We start from the raw sequence: 20630 nt of genomic DNA, 5'->3' as shown, positions 1-20630 counted from the left end.
TCAGCCTTAAGAAAGCTTAAGAAATAAACAAATAGTGTCTAGGACTCAAATCCACCAAAACAGTGACACATGTAAGCTGAATAAAGAATTCACCAGACAATAACAAAGAAGAATTATTGATGAGGCATTTAAGGGACCACAATAGTGTGGGTTTGGGGGTTTAGTGACCTGAAAGGTACTATTAGAAAGCCAGAGGAGGCAAAGCCAGCTGAATCCCAAATGGCAGAGAGCATACGCAAACTCTTCTGTGTGGTAGTCTGATTCTGAACACAGAGGACAAAAACTGGGCTGTGACTGCAGAGAGGGTCTGGGTCAAGTTTGAATTCACTAGCTCATTTAAATATAAAGAAAGGTAAAAAGCAATGTGCTCTAACATAATGACTTATCTAAAAAAATAAACCTCTGGTCAAGGTCACCAATGACCTTCACAGTAAATTAAGGATCATTTTCAATTCTCATCTTATTAGATATTGCTGTCACAGGGGTCAATTATCTTCTCTAGTCTGACTTCCATAGCATGGCTACTGGTTTTCTTCTGTCCTTTCAGACCGTATTTTCTAATGTCTTCATAGGACAGTTGAGAGTTTATTTTTAGTGCATTTCATTATGCATTTTCCTACCATTTTTCAGGCTCTTTTAAGGTGGTCTCTTTTTAATTATTCATGAATCATCACTTTTATGACAATAGTCCTCATATTCAAACCTAGTTGCTAAGTAGTTACAGCCCCTGAAAACACATGTCCTATTTGATGGATTGATATACATTTTGACACAAATATGCCACGGGAATCTGGAATTCAAGAATCCCAACCTAAGCTCTCCTGGATTTACCACTGTTTTCTACTCTCTCCTACGCTGATAAATACTAGATGTCATGTTTAGAAATCTTTATGACATTCTTGACCACTTATATGTAAAACAAAATCACATTGCATTGCTGATTTGAAGAAATCACTAGAGAGTAAAGGGTTAATGATAAAGTAAATTTGATTATCTTTAAGGAAAAATAAGGTTGTCTATCCAAATAGAGTTAATACATGTATGTCATATGTGATGGCAGCAAGTGAGTTAAGTTTGATTTTCTAATAGAGAAGTAAAAGAGTTCATGAAAAGTATCAACAATATGTGGGGCCCAATGGGTACAAGGAAGACCACGGACACAATCCTGTTATCTGTAACAGCGTTTAAATGAGATTTTACCATCTGGTAGCTTTTAATATTCAATGAGAAGATCCTGGTATTATTTTGGCAATAGTTCTAGATAAGATTAGTTATTATTACGCTCTGGGCTCTTCAGTCTTCAGGTTGTCAACCTCAAAAGGCAGAAAACCAGCTCATGAGCAGAGCTGATGATGCTGATGGAAAAAAGCAAGTAGTCTGATTTCTTAAGTCATAGTGAATTTACTCACCTATCAAATTCTCTTCTCTAAGGCTTTTTGTCACCCTTAGTTTGTCCAGAGGAAAAATACTTGAATTTAGATACAAGGTCTATAAATTTGGGAGCATTCAGCAAAAATTGAACTTATGAAAGTTGAAAAAGTTTTCACAAGTAAATAAGAGTCAAAATTTCTTTTTCGCTTTGAATTTCTTAGGTTAAATGGAGAGGCATTAGTTGACTATATGTCTAAGGTAAGAGCAAATCAAGGAAAGCAATTATTGACTTGACTGTCACTGTTGTATTATAAAATGTAATGTGTGGGTTTCTTTTCCAGAAATTCTCACAAATGCATCAAATTATGAGGGAGAGAAAACAACAGTAGTTCTTATCATGCAGTTTTGAGAACAATAACTTGCCAGCGTTCATTTTTCTCCTCTGCAGGCACATCATTAAGAAGCTTTTGAAAAATGACAAGGACTAACTTTTTCCAAAGAAAATGTTTGATCCAACTTCTACTGATCAAAAGGCAACTAAACAACTATTCACAATACCTGCCCTTGAGCATGATTGGCTAGGCTAAGCATCTGGTTCACAATCAGGAGACAGTGATTGGTTCAAAGTCAAAATACGCATGGCAAAAATTTTACTTCTAAAATTCAAGGAGACGTGGCTTTGGAATGCTCCCTCTGAAAACCTTTTGCTATCACTCTTCTCTGTTCTAGTTCACATGATATATATAACACCCCATGTACCCAATTAATGAACAGAAAAAAGCTAATTATATAATTTTGTTACTCCTACTGCATATATGAAAGTAATGTTAAGTCTCTGTGTCCTATGTACGTCTGAAGCTTTATGGCCAACAGTTATCATAGATGTCCATTTTCTTCAGCTACATTCATTGTGAAAGGGATGGAGAACATCTGGCCACTGATTCCTGGCTTTGTGACTTTGTCCATCTGGGACTCAGCCACTCCTACTCCACTCCAAGTCCTCAGGCAGCCTTTTTTCATGTTATTGTATGGGTTGATCTGCATTTATCCACAGTCCAAAATAGATGAAGTGTGTGGAGAGGTTTAATTAATTCTCTCAGTGAGGACTTGGGAAAGATTCTGAATATTATTGCATTTGGGAATGTTAAATACTGAAAAGAAGACGTCCTATCACAATGTGTCTTTCCCAGTGCTGCTTTTCTTCACAAGTTAGAGAAATGGAACAGAAGTAAGAAGTATGGCGACTCCAAAGCAAGCCCCTAATATTTTTACAAGTGGTAACTTAAAAGCTCCAACTTTCCTTCCAGCATCACAAGAAGAAATGCATCTGACATATGAGTAGACATGAGTGTTTTTTTCACCAACTTACCAGTTTCCTTTTCTCAAAGTGGAACTAAGGGTTACTCACAGCTGCTTGCTTACCAAGCAGTGCCTTAGCAACACAGCACTAAATTCCCCTCCTTTCTTTCCATTTCTTTGGGCAGCAAGTTCAGGAGGAGGAGTTAAGGAGCTAGAGGCCCAGTGAGAAGTGCCTTCTCATCCACCATCCACATGTTAGTTGTCGAGATGTGCTTTCATGAGAAAGAAAGCAGACGTTAATGTCTGGACTACTTTCCGAGCAGCATGAAGGGCTCACTGGGGTCAGAGCTGAGCAGGACTCTGAAGATGCTGCTAGACCACAGGGCGGCTCTCTAGCATCCCGAGTTACAGAGGTCAATGACAGTTTGAAGTTGCATTTTTCTTTCATTATTTATTTTGTGTTATTGGGGTGAGGCAAATACCGTACAAATAAGGTTAGAAGACAACATTCAGGAGTCAGCTCTCTTCTTCCTACCTCGTGGATTCTGAAGATTGAACTGAGGCTTGGGTGAAAGTGCCTTTGCCTGCTGAGCCGACCCATTGCTCTTCAGAGGCTAATACTACGAATTAGTAATATCTATTATTCTGAAATGTTATTAGTTACTTTTCAAAGCTGATCTAAATCACATTCATTTATTGAATGCCTACTATGTGACCAATAACAGTTTAGACAACGTGTGGATTTGATATCATGTAGCCCAAGGCTTAGGAAGGAGTCATCGTCCTACTTTAAGTGTGAGGCAACAGCTTTACTGTGACTAACCACCTTTCATATTTTACAACACCAAGTAATCAAGCTAGGAAGTGTGATTCCAAAGCTTATATTTCTTGTGTCATACTATGACAACATTGTGAGAAGCTGATCATAGAACCATCAAATCAGAGATGTTGGGCACAGAAGGAACTTTAAAGATGTTGATATTACCATTGAAGTTAAAATGAAGTTGGAATGTTTATGTGTTTTTCTTCTCTGTGAAGGGACAATTCGTAATTTTTGTCATGTTCTCAAAGGGTTAACTCATAAATTTGAAGAGCCACTGTACTTAGTAGACTGAGAAAATGACCATCATTTCCCTCCAGTCCTACCATATGGCATCTCATGCTTATTCCCAAAATGCTCAATTTTCTCCACTGATTAGAGCAAGGACAGAAACCTTAGAAATAAGGAGATTAAATAATAATGAAGTATACGAAACTCCATTTAGCTCAGTGGGCTGCTTGGCAGCTGCCCATAGCCCTCTGGTTATCAGCACACCCCAGAGGCTACTGTAGATTCATTAATATAATTTCAGAGTAGAAGATTCTTGGAGATCGTATAATCTAATTCCCTCAGTTTATAAACGATAAAAGAAGACCCAGAGAAGTATAGAGACTCCTACACCGCCCCGGAACGTTTTTGCTGGGTTGATAATGGATACATTTGCCCAGGTATCAGAAGCTTTTGGCCATCGTGAGTGCTTCCACCATCAAGGAAAGGAGAAACTTTGGGATCATGTTCAAATCGACCATTCCAGTTCTTGGATTGATTTAGCATAACTAGATACTATTTAGCTCCGGGGCTTTTAATCCTATTAGCCATGGTGGCACCACATCTGTCTGGCACCAGTGTGGTCTGTGGAAGATGTCGGGAAAGGTTGAAATGATGCTGAGAATTCTCGTATTCTAAGTCGGTAAACCCGAAAGAGGACGATGCCCTTCTCAGACGTAGCTTAATGAGGCAGACATTGCCAATTCCACTAACATCAGCCAAGGCATAATGACAAAATCAGTAATTTAATTAGTCTCTCACGAATGAAAACATTCCGTTCACACCATTATTTGAAGCATTATGATTTCATTGGTTTCTACTTCATTGGAAATGTAGAAAAAAAAAACTTTTAAAAGGGAAAAAGATTCTTATAAAAGTCTAGACCTTTAGACCCCCGAGAAGAAGAAATGGCTAAAATATTATTTTTAGAGGCCATAGAAAAGTTTTATCTCAGAGCATGCTCTTGGTCATCTGACATGATCCTAAGCGCTGAAATCGATTGTGTTTTTGGAATGAAAACATTCTCGGAAGCTTCCTTTAAATGGACAGAAGGCAGCATGTGTGGCAAGAACAACTCCTGAAACTGGACAAGATGTGCAAAGTGTGTTGGAGAGTTCAGTCTCTGCAGATTTCTGTTTTCTTCTGGAGAAGCATTCACAGTTGTATATATAGCTTTGTAAAGCTTATTCTTCTATCAAGTTAAATTAATTAAAAACTGAAGTGTATGACTCTGTTGTAACAATTTTATACAACAGTATACAGTTAAGGTGATTGAGCTCATTATACGTAAAAATAAAACTTTAAATCTTCCAAACAACATTTAAAATCATTCCTAAGAAAGTTTGTAAAGAATTAACACTAAATCTTTGGAGTCCAGTATTAAGAGCACTGGCTGCTCTTCCAGAGAACCCAGGTTCAATTCATAGCACACACATCTATAACTCCAGTTCTAGGAGATCCAGTGCCTTCTCCATTCATGGGGACCAGGAATGCATGAGGTACACAGACATACATGGAGACAAAATACCTATACACACATTTTTAAAATTAACAATTAGTGCAAAAAAGCAGACTAAAAATATCTGTATATTTGGTTGGGATTTTGTGTTTCAGTAAAATGTTCTAAACAGACTCATTATTGTAGTTTACCTTGGAAGCAGAGGAGGAAGTAACAGGCTGGCACACACTACTGTTCATGATAAATGTTCCTCGGGTATAAGACAGATAGAATGTGAATCCGTCGCTCAAACATTTCAATTAATTAACAATACAAGGAAGTTCATCTGATCAAGTATAGTTGTCACAGAGTTCATTATAGTAATAAAAAATTGTTACTTAGCCATATTTTGTTATTGACCCTACTCAGTTCTGTGTGTACTTCTCTTGGATACTGTGGATATTGTAGCATGTATCAATTTTTGTGTGTTTGTTTGCTTTTAATGATTGTGGAGGACAAATGTGCTATCATATCATGCTTGTGCCTTTATCCTTCTACCTATTCTATTGCTCCTTGTTGGTACCTATAATTTGGTTCCTAATATATAATTTTTAAAATTTTATGAAACTTTTAACAGATATTTATTGTATATTTTTAAAAAATCCATTAGCATCAAACTTTATTTTCTATTCCTGAGCCATTTTTTATTAGATTTTTGTCCTATATCTTTTTTCTATTTTCACTAAAATTTACCCTACTTTTGTTTGGGATCTGTATGGTCAAATGAATCTAATATGGACTTTCATATTCCTAGAAGATGTATATTTACCTAAAGATAAACCTTTATTCTTTTCCCCTATCTGTCCCACCCAAGGGAAGGAGTCCTTTTCTCCCAAAGAAAACAAATGTTTTACTCCTAATGTGATTCTTGCCTGCCTACAGGAAAGCCTTGCTCCACTAAGCACTATCTTTATTTCAAATCTTTCTCCTTCTTGACAAACTATTAACATGATATCAGTACACCAAAAGGGGCAGGAAAATGGTGATGGTTTAGGTGGATAATGAGTGGTATATCTCCGCTATGGACCCACCTATGTCTCTACTTCTTTACATCATCTCAGTGTGTTTCCATGGGTTCTTTGTTTCATTATCATGGTCCGCATTTTCCTCTCCATGTATAGTAATTATTTGTCAAGTTCTGGTTTTACTGCATAGTATTCTCACTTGAGGGATATTTATGTCATTCTATTAGACAGTTAATTACTAATTGATCACTTTGACATTGGGTTGGGCAAGAAAAACAGCTCACAGTAATCTATAACCCTTCTATCTGGGGAAGACATAACTCAAACACTATCTCCCTGAAAATCCTGTCATATCTTTTTATGTGGGTCACAGACAGATGTATGGTTCCAAACTGAAGACAGCTTCTTTCTAGCATAGCATCAGATGTTGGAGCCATAACCAGGTACAGAGCAAACGCTGAGCTAGCTAGGATGAAAGTCGGGAACTTTCCCCAGTTTAGTTCTCAAGCACATTGTGGTCACTTATCTCTACACCCGAGCTCCCCCACTCACCTCTGAGTCCATTCTCTAGCCCAGATCCATAGAAGACTTCTACAGAGACCTATGCATGGGACTTCCTCTGTGAATTCTCTTCTCCTTTGACATACACAGTGTATTTACTCAGATAACATTTAACTAGTAAGACAACTGAGTAAGTCATGTGGACAGCACTGAAAAGAATGTTCTGGAAACACCAGGTGCAAACACCTTAAAGTATAAAACATCTGCTGAACCTGAGGACTTACATGGTAGCCAATGTGAGACTACATTGGGATTTCACTGAGATTGCCCATGGAGTTACATCTAGAAACTTGTGAGAGCAGAGGTGAGGATATGAACTTCCTTGAAAACCACAACAAATCCCTGGATGTTGAGCAAAAATTGTCAGCGTTGGAAGGGTGAATAAGTTGAAAAATGATCTTTTTGTCCTCTTTGTTAACTGTAGGATAGTAAGGGAAGAAGACACAGAAGGATATGATAACAGTGCAGCAGAAAGATTATTGTTGTGACATCAAGGGTCACATGGTAGGCATCGTGGGAAGCAGGCAAAGCAATATTGAAGATAAAGCCATGGTGTAGGTTACTCTGGTGGCTCTGCTATGGAGTGTAAAGTACAGCACGCTGTCTTGATGAATATAAGAACTTCCCTGAGATGAACTTTACTGAGATGCAATGAAATGGTTCCAGAGAATCAACGAGAAAATCGGAAAGAGCTTTGGACCTAAGATACTTACTAGAATTATAATAGTATCATTCTTATAGAGTCCCAGGGTGAGGTCAAAGAGAGTGTTATCAACTTACTGGTTGTACTTAAAGCCGCAAGACTGGCACTCTAAGTATGTCATGGACACAAAGGGAAATAATCAGGATAGTAAGAAATACTAGAAAACCTCCTAAAAGACGAGTGAAAAGTCAACATGTTTCAAGAAAAAAATGGAGCAAATTGACTGTGTCAAACATGAGCAAACCATAGTGAATGAACAATGAAAAATGACCAGTGTATTACAGTGGTCCTGAAAGAGCTATTTCAGGAGAACCATTTCAAGTGGAAATAGTCAAAAGAACCGAGGGGAGGAAGTAGGGATGGACTGTTCATGATGCTTAGAGAAGTTCTATCCTACACACAAGAATTAGACAAAATAGAGCCTGTTACATATGGAATGGCTCTAGACTATGAGTAAGAATTCAAAGTGGGATTATAGTTTGACTGAGAGTAAGGCATAACAGAATCAATTAAACGTGAAAGGGGGGACAACACAGCTACATACTGTGGGATTATCCAGTGAGTGAAGGAATAGTTCAAGTTAGAAAGAGAGGGAAGAGGTTTTGGTAATGGTTAAAGACGGAAAACATGAAATGACTTCAGCATTACACTTTCAATTTTTATCTTTATAGCTCATATTTCATAAAAATAGGACAACTCTAAATCTAAAATTAGAGTCTAATGGGCATAAATAAGCCAATTTTCCAAGCACACACATTTATTCCTTTCTTCTTTCTTTCTCTCTTTCTTTCTTTTTTTTTGGACTACAGAATCCATCCTGAATCAAGTCTTTTTTTCCTCATTCATATCCCTTTATTTCTACAAGAAATAAATGAAGCAGGATGCTCTCCAGCATGCTACTAATTTAGACATTGCTCAAAGACACTGTGGTTCTCTGGATAATCTGGAGTTCCTGAAGATACAGTCTCAGGACAATATCTCACTTGACAAAGAGGGGCATCTGTATGGCTTTGGCTTCTTTCTATTTCCAGCTTGGCTTTCCTTTGCAACGGAAAGATTCTATACAGAGAATTATAGAAACACATCTGAAAGAGAGCTGGGTGTGTCTGAGGCAGGTGCATAGGGAATACGAGGCCAGGCTAGAATCAATAGTGAGACTCTTTCTCAAAACAGGTAAGCAATAACAATTCACAAGGTTCCGCTGTGTTTTTCAGCTTAAATTATCAACTATTTACTGATCCCTATCTATTCAATCCTAATAAGGATGCATGCTATTAACCATTTTTAATTATTGGTTTAATTGCTTTCCCTCTGAATTCTGCAAGGTAGGATGACTGATAATGTAAACAGACCGTAGACTGCCGGTGGTTAGTAAGTTAAATGTAGGATTAGGAAAAGAGAAAAATACATCTTGTTTCTCTTCCTTCTTTACACTAGGGAACATTCTGGGGCTTATAAAAGCAATTATATGCACAGAAACAGTTATTATATCAAAATAAAGCTGTTTATATACATGCAAATTTCAAGGTTTTTTTCCTCCCTCTCTTTTAGTGGTTATCATTTTATCATCTGTGTCTGCTGCATAAACAGACATGTTCCGAGTATGATGTTTGTTGCACAAAACATTTCATAGGTGAAGGGGTGCAGGGAGGAGTTTCTGATAAGGGAATTCATTCCATACTACTCCATGCCTGAGTACACATGTGGAAATTTCATCGACTCTGGGAAAAGCCATATGTAGATATTATTCAAGGGCGGTTTAAAAGGTTAGTCCCAGAGGTTTATTCTTATATCCCTTCTTGAGGAAGAAACGCTGTCCTGAAAGGCTGCTTGGCCTTAGGTTGCATCTGGAATTACAGCCGAATGGGAACCGGTGGCCGTTTTCCTCTCTCCTCTGCTGTTTTTTTAAATATATTTGAAAATTCTGCAAACATGAAAAGGTCATCATAATTATGGTTGACGAGAGCATCACAGCTTCCCCTTCTTTCCTCTGGGGAAACTGCCTGGGATGGGCTTTGAGGTGGGCAGGTTAATGGGAGGAACAATAGATGATTAAACACGTCCTGACTGACAGCTGCTTCTCGACATTTGGGTTAAGTCATGAGGGAGGCGACCCAAACAGGGCAAAGGAGCAGGTTTACATGTGCTCTTCAATTACTCTTATGAGATTTATACAGCTCCATAAATGAACACCAGGCCGTAATAAAAAATATGTCAAAATCAATAGAAATCCTTGCTGTTCAATTCGTCTCCTGTGTGGATTTGGATGTAGGCAGTTTAAGGCATTATTCTTTCTTTGTAGTCATTATTACTAATTTTCCTGTAGCAAGAATTACCTTTTCTGCATAATTTTGCTTGCAAATTTAACAGTCCTCCAAGGTTTGAGTTGAAAGGAACAGAAAAAAATTCCTCTTTAATAAATAGTAAAATACAATGAAATGGGAGCTGAGGTGAACTGAAAAGCAGGGGAGCAAATAGGATATATATATATATATATATATATATATATACACATATATATACATATATATATGTGTGTGTGTGTGTGTATCGAAAATAAATTTCAGAGTTCCTTAAGAATAGTAAAGTTGGGGGTTTATGCTCTTACAAGGAACCTCCTATGGTTTTAATCATCAGTCAGCTGTCTTCAGATCACATAACCTGATATCGGAAGGCTGGAAGCTGATGGGAGAGGGTGGGTGGATACACCCTTGAGGTAGAGGGGACATGGACAGAGTGAGAGGAATCTCTGTATGGGTTGACATTAAAAAAGAGGAAAGCTAGGAGGACATATGCTTTTTTCTGCCTATAATTCATATACACACAGAGATCTCCAAGGATTCCCGAGAAAATGAGAAGAAAATCTGTTCTCCATAGGAAATAAGAGGATGAGGCTAACTAGATCTTTGGTCAGGAAACACCCACAGTCTGAGCAGGGTACCAACCTCTATGGGGAGAGTATGTTCTCTCCTCAGTCCTTCCTGGTTTGCTGCTTCCATTCCACATAGAGTAATGGTTTTCAAGGTGTGGGTTGTTGTAGGGTGGCAGGCTGTGAAAGGTACCCTAATTCCTGGTCAGGATAGGCCAAATCCCCCAGGGACCCTTAAGGTCAGCAGGCTCATTCCCAGTCACTCAGGACATCAGGGCTTTCTTACATACCTGCAGCTCCCACAGTCCCCTGTAGAGAGGTTTGAGACAGACCAATCATGTAAGGACAATGTCCCAAGCCCCTCCTCTACAGGTGAGGATGTGACCACAGGTCATGTAGGTTCAGGATAGATCAATCATAGAAGCAGGACCACACCTCCAAATATGTAGATGAGGTCTTCCCAAGCTCTCAGGCCAAACCAATAGGAAGTACCTACTGTCAGACTCTGAGCTATCCAAAAACTGTATTTAAGAATCTTATTCAGGATTAAAGGTGTGCAGGAATTATTCCATCGGCTGAGAGCTTCTGTGGTAAGAGCTGTAACACCGCTGCTTGGGGAAGAGATCTACTCTCTGGAAATCACCACCAGAAGCTCCCCTGCTCCCTTGCCAAACAACCAAAGTGACAGCAGTGGAAAAGAGAAGGACCAACAGAGGAGGAGGCAAAAGCTGTTCCCCATCCTTGCCTGAGTTCTCTTCCCCTTGCCTGAACGTGAGCACCTAGCTGGGCCAGAGATCATGGGGAGCCCCCTGTGTGCAGCCCCACATCTGGTTCCTCAGCCCCACATCTGGTTCCTCAGCCCCACATCTGGTTCCTCAGCCCCACATCTGGTTCCTCAGCCCCACATCTGGTTCCTCAGCCCCACAGGTTATGACCCCTTTTGGGGGGGTGTCGAAAAACACTTTCACAGGGGTCACATAGCAGATATTCTTCATATCAGATATTTACATTAAAACTCAAAACAGTAGCACATTAACAGTTATGAAGTAGCAACAGAATTAACTTTATGGTTGGTTGTCACCACAACATGAGGAACTTTATGAAAGGGCCCCAGCATTAGGAAGGTTGTGAACTACTCATGGACTTAGATAAACAGGCAGGGCAATGCAAGACAGTGAATGAAAACCAGGCAATTTTAATGGCAAGATATCACCTATCATCTCTTTGGGTGACTAATAGACAAAGGTTCTAGAGCTCCTTAAAGAAAGAAAACTTCTGGATTATTGCAAGCCCATTAGTTCCTTCCAGAAGAATCAGCATCTAAATCGGAACTGAGATGTGTGTGCTCATGTGTTCACCTGTGCTGAATTGAAAGACGATGTATTTCTGTCTGTAAATTGAAAGCCAGGTTGTGCATATAACAAGAACGCACTGTTTCAGAAAAATTCCCCATGAATACTCTTCTCCTTAAAGTGGTAAAAGAGAAGTAAGGACAATGTACCATGGGGCACTGTAATGGGAGCATGGTGTCAGTCTCTTTTCTTAGGGGAAAGAGTGGGATCTGAACTTTGCACACCATATGCATTTCTGAGACCAAACCAGATACTGCAGAACAAGGCTGGTCCAGCTGTTAGAATTGAAGGACAGGGTGCTCCCAATCCAAGACAGCTCCACCCATCTATGAATTCCCCCAAAGTATTCTCATTCCATTACCACCTGACACTGCCTCATTATGTTTGGACCTGGCTCAGTATGGTAGGGCTTACCTTAAGGGACAGGGCAGAATAGAGACAAGGCATGCCTGTGGCAGGGGCAGGGGAGGCCGAGGAGGGCTACCTTTCAGAAATATGAAGATTTCAGGCAAGATCATCTCCCTACAGTTTGTTCATTCAGTAGATCGGTATTTACTGAGACATTACAATGTGTAGTAAGTAGAACAGATGGCAATCACTATGGTGATTGATGAGTCAAAGCCTTGAACAGCTTATGGAGTAGCTAAGAAGCCTTTCCCCGGAGAAAGCACAGATGTTGTTGCTATTGTTGCTGCTGCTGCTGCTGCTGTTGTTGTTGTTGCTGCTGTTGTTGCTGCTGCTGCTGCTGCTGCTGCTGTTGTTGTTATTGTTGTTGTTGCTGTTTGGTTTGGATCAGTTTACAACTCCCAGGTCACACTCCATGACTGAAGGAATCCAGGGCAAGACTTCAAAGCAGAACCTGAAGCAGAGGCCATGGAGGAACGAAGATTGCTGGCTTGCTTTCCTTGGCTTGCTCTGCCTTCTTTCTTATATACCCCAGGCCCCATGTCCAGGGGTGGTAGAACTCACAGTAGACTGGGCCCTCCCTCATCAATCACTAATGCTCCGCAGGCCTGCCTACAAGTCAATTTGTTAGGGGTATTCTTTTCCAATAGAGATATTCAATAAAAGGCATGTTTGAAGTAACTTCCTGGGTGACCGTAGCTTGCACTGAGTTGACAAAAAACAAAAAAACACAGCAAAACAAACCAATCAACCCAACAACTGTCAGTATAGCAGGGACTTTAAATGCAAAGTGAGAAGGAACAAAACTGAAGAAGTGGTATTAAAACTAGACAAGGTTTTGGGTAAGCAGGCCAGCCTGGGGAAAGAGTTAAATAATCAGGCCCTGAACTTACCATGATTGAAGTATATGTGTTCATTCCTGCCTATATGTGTGCATGTATCTGTGGAGGGGGTGTGCGTGAGGAGGGTGCAGATAGAGACAGAGGGAGAGGGAGAGGGAGAGGGAGAGGGAGAGGGAGAGGGAGAGGGAGAGGAGAGGGAGAGGGAGAGGGAGAGGGAGAGGGAGAGGGAGAAGGAGAGGGAGAGGAAGAATGCCTTAAAATGTATTTTAGGCAGGAGAAGGAACCTGCAAAGAATGTAAGAAAGGGAAAATTATGTAGGTGACGGAGGCAGGAAAACTGAGACGACATAGGGGAGAGCAGTTACAGAAGGCTCTGAATGGCTGCCCTATGTCTGGCTCAAGATTCTCCACCTGCTTTCCTGGGGATGCTATACAGTAACTCAGGTGAAGATGGTAACTCTGGTCTCTCCACATTTAGCCCGCAAAGGCACATAGGAAAGTTTCATGAAAGGTGGTGACCTGAGCCTGAGTAAGCACTCTGGGCCAGCATCACAAAGCATATCTCATATAAGACGAGTGCTTGGAAACAGGCTAAGATTCAGGACACCCTATTACCAGACGAAGGGAGGGCTGAGCCCTTGACTGGGAAAGGGGGTCGAGGCCTTGTCATTGAGATTCACTTAACAAAATACCTCAGAATCCAGCTTGTCCTAATTACATAGTTGATTGTTAATAAGTCTTCTAGACATTGAGCTACTAAATTGTGTCAGATAATATTCTCACACCTTCCACAGGGTAAGTGGCATACATAATGTTCATCTCAGTATGATTCTGAGAAACTTCAAAAAGTATGATTCTTAAAAATGCATGAAGGCAGTAAATATTATGTTTATCCTTTTTGAAGAAGCCTTCAGAGACACACTTTCAATTTGTATACCTTTGAAGATAATCTGACCTGCTTATTCACAGTTCAGTATCGAAACCAAAGTAGGGCGCCACTAGCTGTAGACAGAGCCTCTAGGAAGTATAACAAGTAATAAGCTATCATCGTGAGACCTAGCAGCATCACTAGACTACAGGATATTCGCTGATGTTGGCTTTAGGTTACTGGGTTTACGTCATTTGCTCCTGGGAGAAATTTCTGCTCCTTTTAGTAACTTAGTAATCTTCTAAGTTTGGCAAAGTTCTTACTAAGCAACATTATTTTTTTGTTTTCAGGATGAAAACAAGGGCTTAAAGTTTAATTTCCAAATTCAGAATCAGAAAACGTAATTAAATAATTTAATTTATGATGGGCCCAATTCCCCAATGGTACCGATCCGTATCTCTCAATGATTTATTCAGTCTTACCACGTCTCTGTCAGCAGAAGAACTTACACAGCAGCATGCAATGGCATTCTTTAGACTCCTTGAAACGATGGGTTAAGATAACTTATCCTTTGTGAAGTACGTCTGTGTACTCCTAAGACCTAAGAGGTATTTCTTCTCCTGTTGGCCCTATGCAACAGAGTTTTATCATGAACATTAGCATGCGCCCTAAAGGGATTGAAAGTTCCTTTGAAAAAGCCACACACGTTTTCTGGTCAGCTTTGAGAAAGCTTGACAACAATAAGCATCTTTTCTCTCTGGAGCTATAACCATCACATTCTTTGCCTCCCATTTCTGCTTTGCAATCTCCCGTGGCCACTTGAAAAACAACTGCCACTGCCCTAGCATTACAGGTGGAGAGGGAGTGGGAAATCAAACGTGACGAGAGGTAAGCTTTTAAATCTGCTGTCAAGGAAAATACTGCTGCCACCACCTTTCTGAGTCTGGGCATAGCGTGAGGTCCCCAAGGGAACAGCACTGTGTGTTTTAGCTTCTCGCAGTGTGGCAAGACCCCGGGACAACACTGAATTGTTTATTTCAGAGAAGCCTTGTACTCCTCTGTTCAATCTCAGCCAAAAAGGTATGTTGATTGGCACTCTTGCTGAAGACAGGGAGAGATGGTGGGATGTTGGAAGCAGGAAATGCCCTGGAGGGAAAGACCAGCACCCGTTCCAAACCCAGCAAGGTGCTGATGATATGAACTGAAATCACATGGGAGTTTATAGTTTAAAGGCAGGGGTGAGCTACTGGAAATTTGCTGTGGTGCAGAAGTACTCTCAAATAGGAAGTACCATCTCCAGGCACCGTAAGTGGCAGAGGATGGCAGTCCAAGTAACTCCAGCAGGCAGCAGTGAAAGCAGAGGATCTTGACCTTGAGACCAGCATACGTATGGATGTGCATTTATCTATCAAGACATCATTTGTCTGTCTATCTATTGCCTGTCTATCTATCCCATATTTTGAACCATAAGTTTCATATGTAGAGATATGTGAGAAAACAATCATTCTAAAATGAGTTTTTGTAGTGTTACCAAAAAAAATGAACAAAAAACACCACCAAAACAAGAAATAAACACAATCCCAACCTGTGCATTTTCCAGGTTCTCTCAAAACTGTAATGTACAGCTACTGGCATTTTTGCATCTTTGAACCGAAGACTCCATTTTTCAAGCAGTCTTTCAGAGTCGAAGCCTACATTCTTGCCATATGCCAGGGGTTAGGCCATTAATATGTAAAAGAAGCTGGTATCCAGAGAATTGACTTTATAATTGGAGAACACCAGAATAAACCTAACACTTCTCCAACAATGCCCTCCACAGCTCCCTGTTCTCTGGGCTATTAGGCCATGTCCAATTTTCTCGGTCTGTTGGAGGAAGCAGATGCCTCCGTGTGCTGGAGAAACTTTAATTACGGGGCCTTTTCCTCCCACTGGAAAGCCTCTTCCTGTGGTTTGGAAGTTTGAATTATTCAAGTTCATGTTAATACACTGTGTTGAATGTGCAGCTTGCTTTCCGAGGTGCTCCTGGGGCTGTTTGCATTCTGTGGGTCTGGTCTCTCTCTCTTTGTCTCTCTCTCTCTCTCTCTCTCTCTCTCTCTCTCTCTCTCTCTCTCTCTCTCTCTCTCTCTCCCCATTCCCCCTCTGGCCTCCTTTCCCGTCCTCTCTCATCTCCTTCTTTCCCCTTTGTGAACCAAGGAAAACTCATGACTGGGACTGACAGAACTCATTTCTGGTAGAGATCGTGGGCAGAAAAAATCTCCCAGTGGACATTTCTCTTCCTTAAAGTTAGTTGGCACAGGAGGTGGGCATAATGTACACACTTTGATTGGCATTCTCACGACCTCTAAGTATATTTCTTCCAAATCCAAGCTATATAATTGTGACTTTTTCCTTCCTAAAAACTGCAGTCAGAAGATAACACTTCAGTTATGAAATCTGGCCTTAACTTTTATCTTTCAAACAACATTTTTTTTTCATTGAATTTCAGGGTTTGATGAGTCTTTTTAAGGATTTGTTGGACGCTCCAATCTTGCTTGTCCCTTTTTCCATTTTGGGGAGGGGGAGGACTAGATTTTGAGTTGTCACTGTGACTTCCCAACAAACAAAATCAGCATCAAAATACTCAGTGCTATTCCTGGGTTAAGAATCACTGCAGTCTCTGGACTTGGTAGGTCACTCAGCACTTGCACAGCTTCATAGACTTAGTTTTCTTGTTGAAAAAATAGTGGTAACAATGTAAACGCCATCAAGAGATTGTGTACTAGTAGATATTTACCTACTAGATTTTTCTTTTCAAAATTATAAGTATGAATTCAGGATTTTACTGTCAGATTCATGTCACAAAGTGGCATACTTTCTGTTCCAGTTTATTGACTAGGAATCATAGGTCCACGGGGCCAAATTCTCTCCCCTTCCTACAAATTAGATCTTCTCCAGGAAGAGAAAAGCAAAAAGGCAGGGGGGGGATGAGAGCCCTGAAAATGACCAAAGAGATATACGGATGTGTTCTCACATATAACCGAGAGCACTGGTGCAAATCACTGGCTGAAACATACTGCTAGGGGCAGTTTTAGGGCATCACAGGAGGGGAATTCTGCAAAGAGAACCACAAGTGCTTTTGTCGTTGTTTGTTTGTTTCTTTTCCCAGAAATTGATGTATTATTTAGGCAAAAAAAAATGCAGACAAAAGGAATATATTCAGATGACCATCGTGTAAATCTTTTTTTAAAAAATCAACCAGTATTGTGAGGTTTTATTGTCAATGTTAAAAGCATGTTTAAAAAAAGCAAGGCTTAGTCAAGGGCTCACATCTTCATCATGACTTGGTATCAAAGAATCCCTGCCATTACATATCTCCTCAGTCATATTCCAAGGAATATAGTATCGTCCAGATTGTAAGTCTGTGTTTATAATAAGAGAGCTCTGAAAAAGGGGTTGAGGTAGGCAAAACTATAGCTCAAGGATGCACAGCCAGAACACACTCAAAATATGGAGATAAGGGACTCTCGAATGTGCTCTGTGTCAAAGCTATACCCATACATCCATGTGGCAAATAGTGATGTTTCAGCCTATGATAGCTTGACAGCCACAGATACAATGGGGATCCCATAAGATACTATCCTTTTGACACAGTCTGACTATGTAGTCCAGATTGGGCTGGAACTCAGTATGTAATCATGTAATCAAGGCTGGCCTTAAACTCACAGAGATTAGCCTGCCCCCACCTCTCGTGTGCTGGGTTTAAGGGCGTGTCCCATCACACTCGGCAAACTCAAGAGAATATAATGGAGCTGAAGCTTCCTATCTCTAAGGAGATCAGAACAATAATGTCATAGCATGCTGGCCATATTTTTGTAGTGATACTGGAACATATATATATATACATATATATATATATATGAAGAATAGCAAAATATGCCCTTTAATATCTTATAGTCACTGTGTTCCTTGATTTCTTAAAGAGGCTATGTTAACTGACTAACCTGTATATACTGTCTAGGATGTGGAAGGACACTTGATAATTTTGGCACAAGAACAAGTCAGCTTCACCATGAATTTCTTAGGCCATGTCCCCATCACTAAATGACATAACATCAACAACAGCTGTAGGTGTGTGAATAAATGCACATTTGTTTGTGTGGTAGCTCTGGGGAGAAGCATACCACATTTAAGGAAACAGTCCTTAAATTAAAACTAAAGTTGAAATTAATCTTCAGTTCAACTTTATGTAGTCTAACAAGTCCTCTGCTGTGGCAAAATGACAGCACATGGTAATACAGATTGACTGATAAAGATTTCAACACCAGGTAACACCTTTGGGCATTTATCCTAAATACACTGCTATTAAGGTCTGAAAGAGATCTATTTATTGGACTTTGTTCATTGGAAGACTATGGAAGAATAAACAAAGTCTCTCTCTCTCTCTCCCTCTCTCTCTCTCTCTCTCACACACACACACACACACACACACACACTTATACACTCAAACACATACTCCTTAAACATACACCATATACTCACAACACACACACACACTCTCTCTCTCAAATATACTTGCCGTGACACAATGTTCAACATACACATACACACACACCCTAAACACACATCATACACTCATAACACACATAGTCACACTCATACATATTGACACTCACACACTCTCACACATACTCAAACTCACACATACTTAGAGCATACACACAGACCATACACTTACAAAACACACATTTGCACACACACACACACTCACTCGCATTCATACATACGCATATGCAATATCTGGATGCTATTTGGCTTTAGAAAGAGAGGATTTCTTTTGTCGGTGACATCATAGTGAACCTTGAAGAGGCCACACTAAGTGAAATAAACAAGCTATGGAAACATAAGCACCTCATTGCTCTACTGATAGAATTTACCCAATACTCAGACTCCCAGTATCATAAAGAAGCATGGTAGTCTCCAGTCGCAATGAAGGGAGAGACATGGGGATTTTCAACAGTGGACATAGCAACTTAAGTCAGTTCTAAGACCTGATTTACAGCATCATACCCTAGTCAACGACAATGTATTGTACATTTTTAGACTTTCTGCAAAGTGGAAACCTCAAGTTTCTCAATGTAGTACCTGAAAACAATTTAAGAGTACACAGGGATAGACCTATGACTCCCTCCACATATGTAGCAGAGGATGGCCTTGTTGGGGAGGAGGAGAGGCCCTTGGTCCTATCAAGGGTCCCTGTCCCAGTGTAGGGGAATGTCAGGGTGGGGAGGTGGGAGGGAAAGAGTGGGTGGGTGGGTGAGGGAGTAAGGGGGCACCCTCAGAGAAGCAGGTGGGTGGTGGGATAGCAGGTGTCTGAAGGGGAAACCAGGAAATGGGATAACATTTAATATGCAATTAGAAATGCTAAAAAGAAACCAATTTACTGGGTATTAGCCAAATACACCATATCGTATTGTTTGATTTGCTTATAACAATAGACATGTTATCATTCTCTCAGGAAGAGCCTGTGTTTCTTTTCAGTCAAATGTTTCTGATTTTGATTCTTCTGTTTTATTTTCTAACCTTGAATCAACAACGGGCTGCCATTTTGTCCCAAAAGAATACATTTAGTTTTACATTTTCCTGTGCCTCAGTTCAAGTTAAAACAAATACGAGCTTATCTTTAGAAAGCAAGGTAGAATCTACACAATGGAATATTACTCAGCTATCAAAAACAATGACCTTATGAAATTCATAGGCAAATGGTTGGAACTGGAAAATATCATCCTGAGTGAGGTAACCCAATCACAGAAAGACACACATGGTATGCACTCATTGATAAGTGGCTATTAGCCCAAATGCTTGAATTACTCTAGATCCCTAGAACAAAGGAAACTCAAGACGGATGATCAAAATGTGAATGCTTCACTCCTTCTTTAAAAGGGGAACAAGAATACCCTTGGCAGGGAAGAGAGAGGCAAAGATTAAAACAGAGACTGAAGGAACACCCATTCAGAGCCTGCCCCACATGTGGCCCATACATATACAGCCACCCAATTAGACAAGATGGATGAAGCAAAGAAGTGCAGGCCGACAGGAGCCGGATGTAGATCGCTCCTGAGAGACACAGCCAGAATACAGCAAATACAGAGGCGAATGCCAGCAGCAAACCACTGAACTGAGAATAGGACCCCCGTTGAAGGAATCAGAGAAAGAACTGGAAGAGCTTGAAGGTGCTCGAGACCCCAAAAGTACAACAATGCCAAGCAACCAGAGCTTCCAGGGACTAAGCCACTACCTAAAGACTATACATGGACTGACCCTGGACTCTGACCTCATAGGTAGCAATGAATATCCTAGTAAGAGCACCAGTGGAAGGGGAAGCCCTGGGTCCTGCTAAGACTGAACCCCCAGTGAACTAGATTGTTGGGGGGAGGGCGGCAATGGGGGGAGGATGGGGAGGGGAACACCCATAAGGAAGGGGAGGGGGGAGGGGGATGTTTGCCCGGAAACCGGGAAAGGGAATAACACTCGAAATGTATATAAGAAATACTCAAGTTAATTAAAAAAAAGAAAAAGAAAAAGAAAAAAAGAAAGCAAGGTAGAAAGTTCAAATAACTGGTGTCTATTAATACTCATATAATATTATATTCATTATAATATCTAATGCTTTCTTCTTGGGAGTGGATGGATGAGTTGGCTTAGATTTAATCCTTGGATTGAAGAGGGCGAGAACCAAATGTTGCAAGTTTTCATCTGACTTCCATGTGTGTGTTAAATAATGAATGAATAAATAAATAAATAAATAAATAATTTTTTTAAATAAAACTTTAAT

General features: G+C 40.3%; 1 protein-coding gene and 1 long non-coding RNA gene across 4 annotated transcripts in view; one reads left to right on the top strand and one right to left on the bottom strand.

Moving 5' to 3' along the window:
- Nucleotides 1-5619, top strand: part of LOC134483815 (uncharacterized) — a 65029-nt gene extending 59410 nt beyond the window's left edge. The window contains exon 6 of the long non-coding RNA XR_015645241.1: nucleotides 1820-5619. This is a non-coding gene — a long non-coding RNA (uncharacterized LOC134483815). The remainder of the gene's footprint in view (nucleotides 1-1819) is intronic.
- The window catches only part of Hs3st5 (heparan sulfate-glucosamine 3-sulfotransferase 5), a 332523-nt gene that overhangs the window by 256328 nt on the left and 55565 nt on the right, over nucleotides 1-20630 (bottom strand).

The sequence above is a fragment of the Rattus norvegicus genome, chromosome 20 (assembly GCF_021556685.1).
Source record: "Rattus norvegicus strain SHRSP/BbbUtx chromosome 20, alternate assembly SHRSP_T2T, whole genome shotgun sequence".
NCBI lineage: Eukaryota > Metazoa > Chordata > Mammalia > Rodentia > Muridae > Rattus > Rattus norvegicus.
Note: the sequence above shows the minus strand (reverse complement) of the source record. Positions and strands in the feature narration are given on the sequence as shown.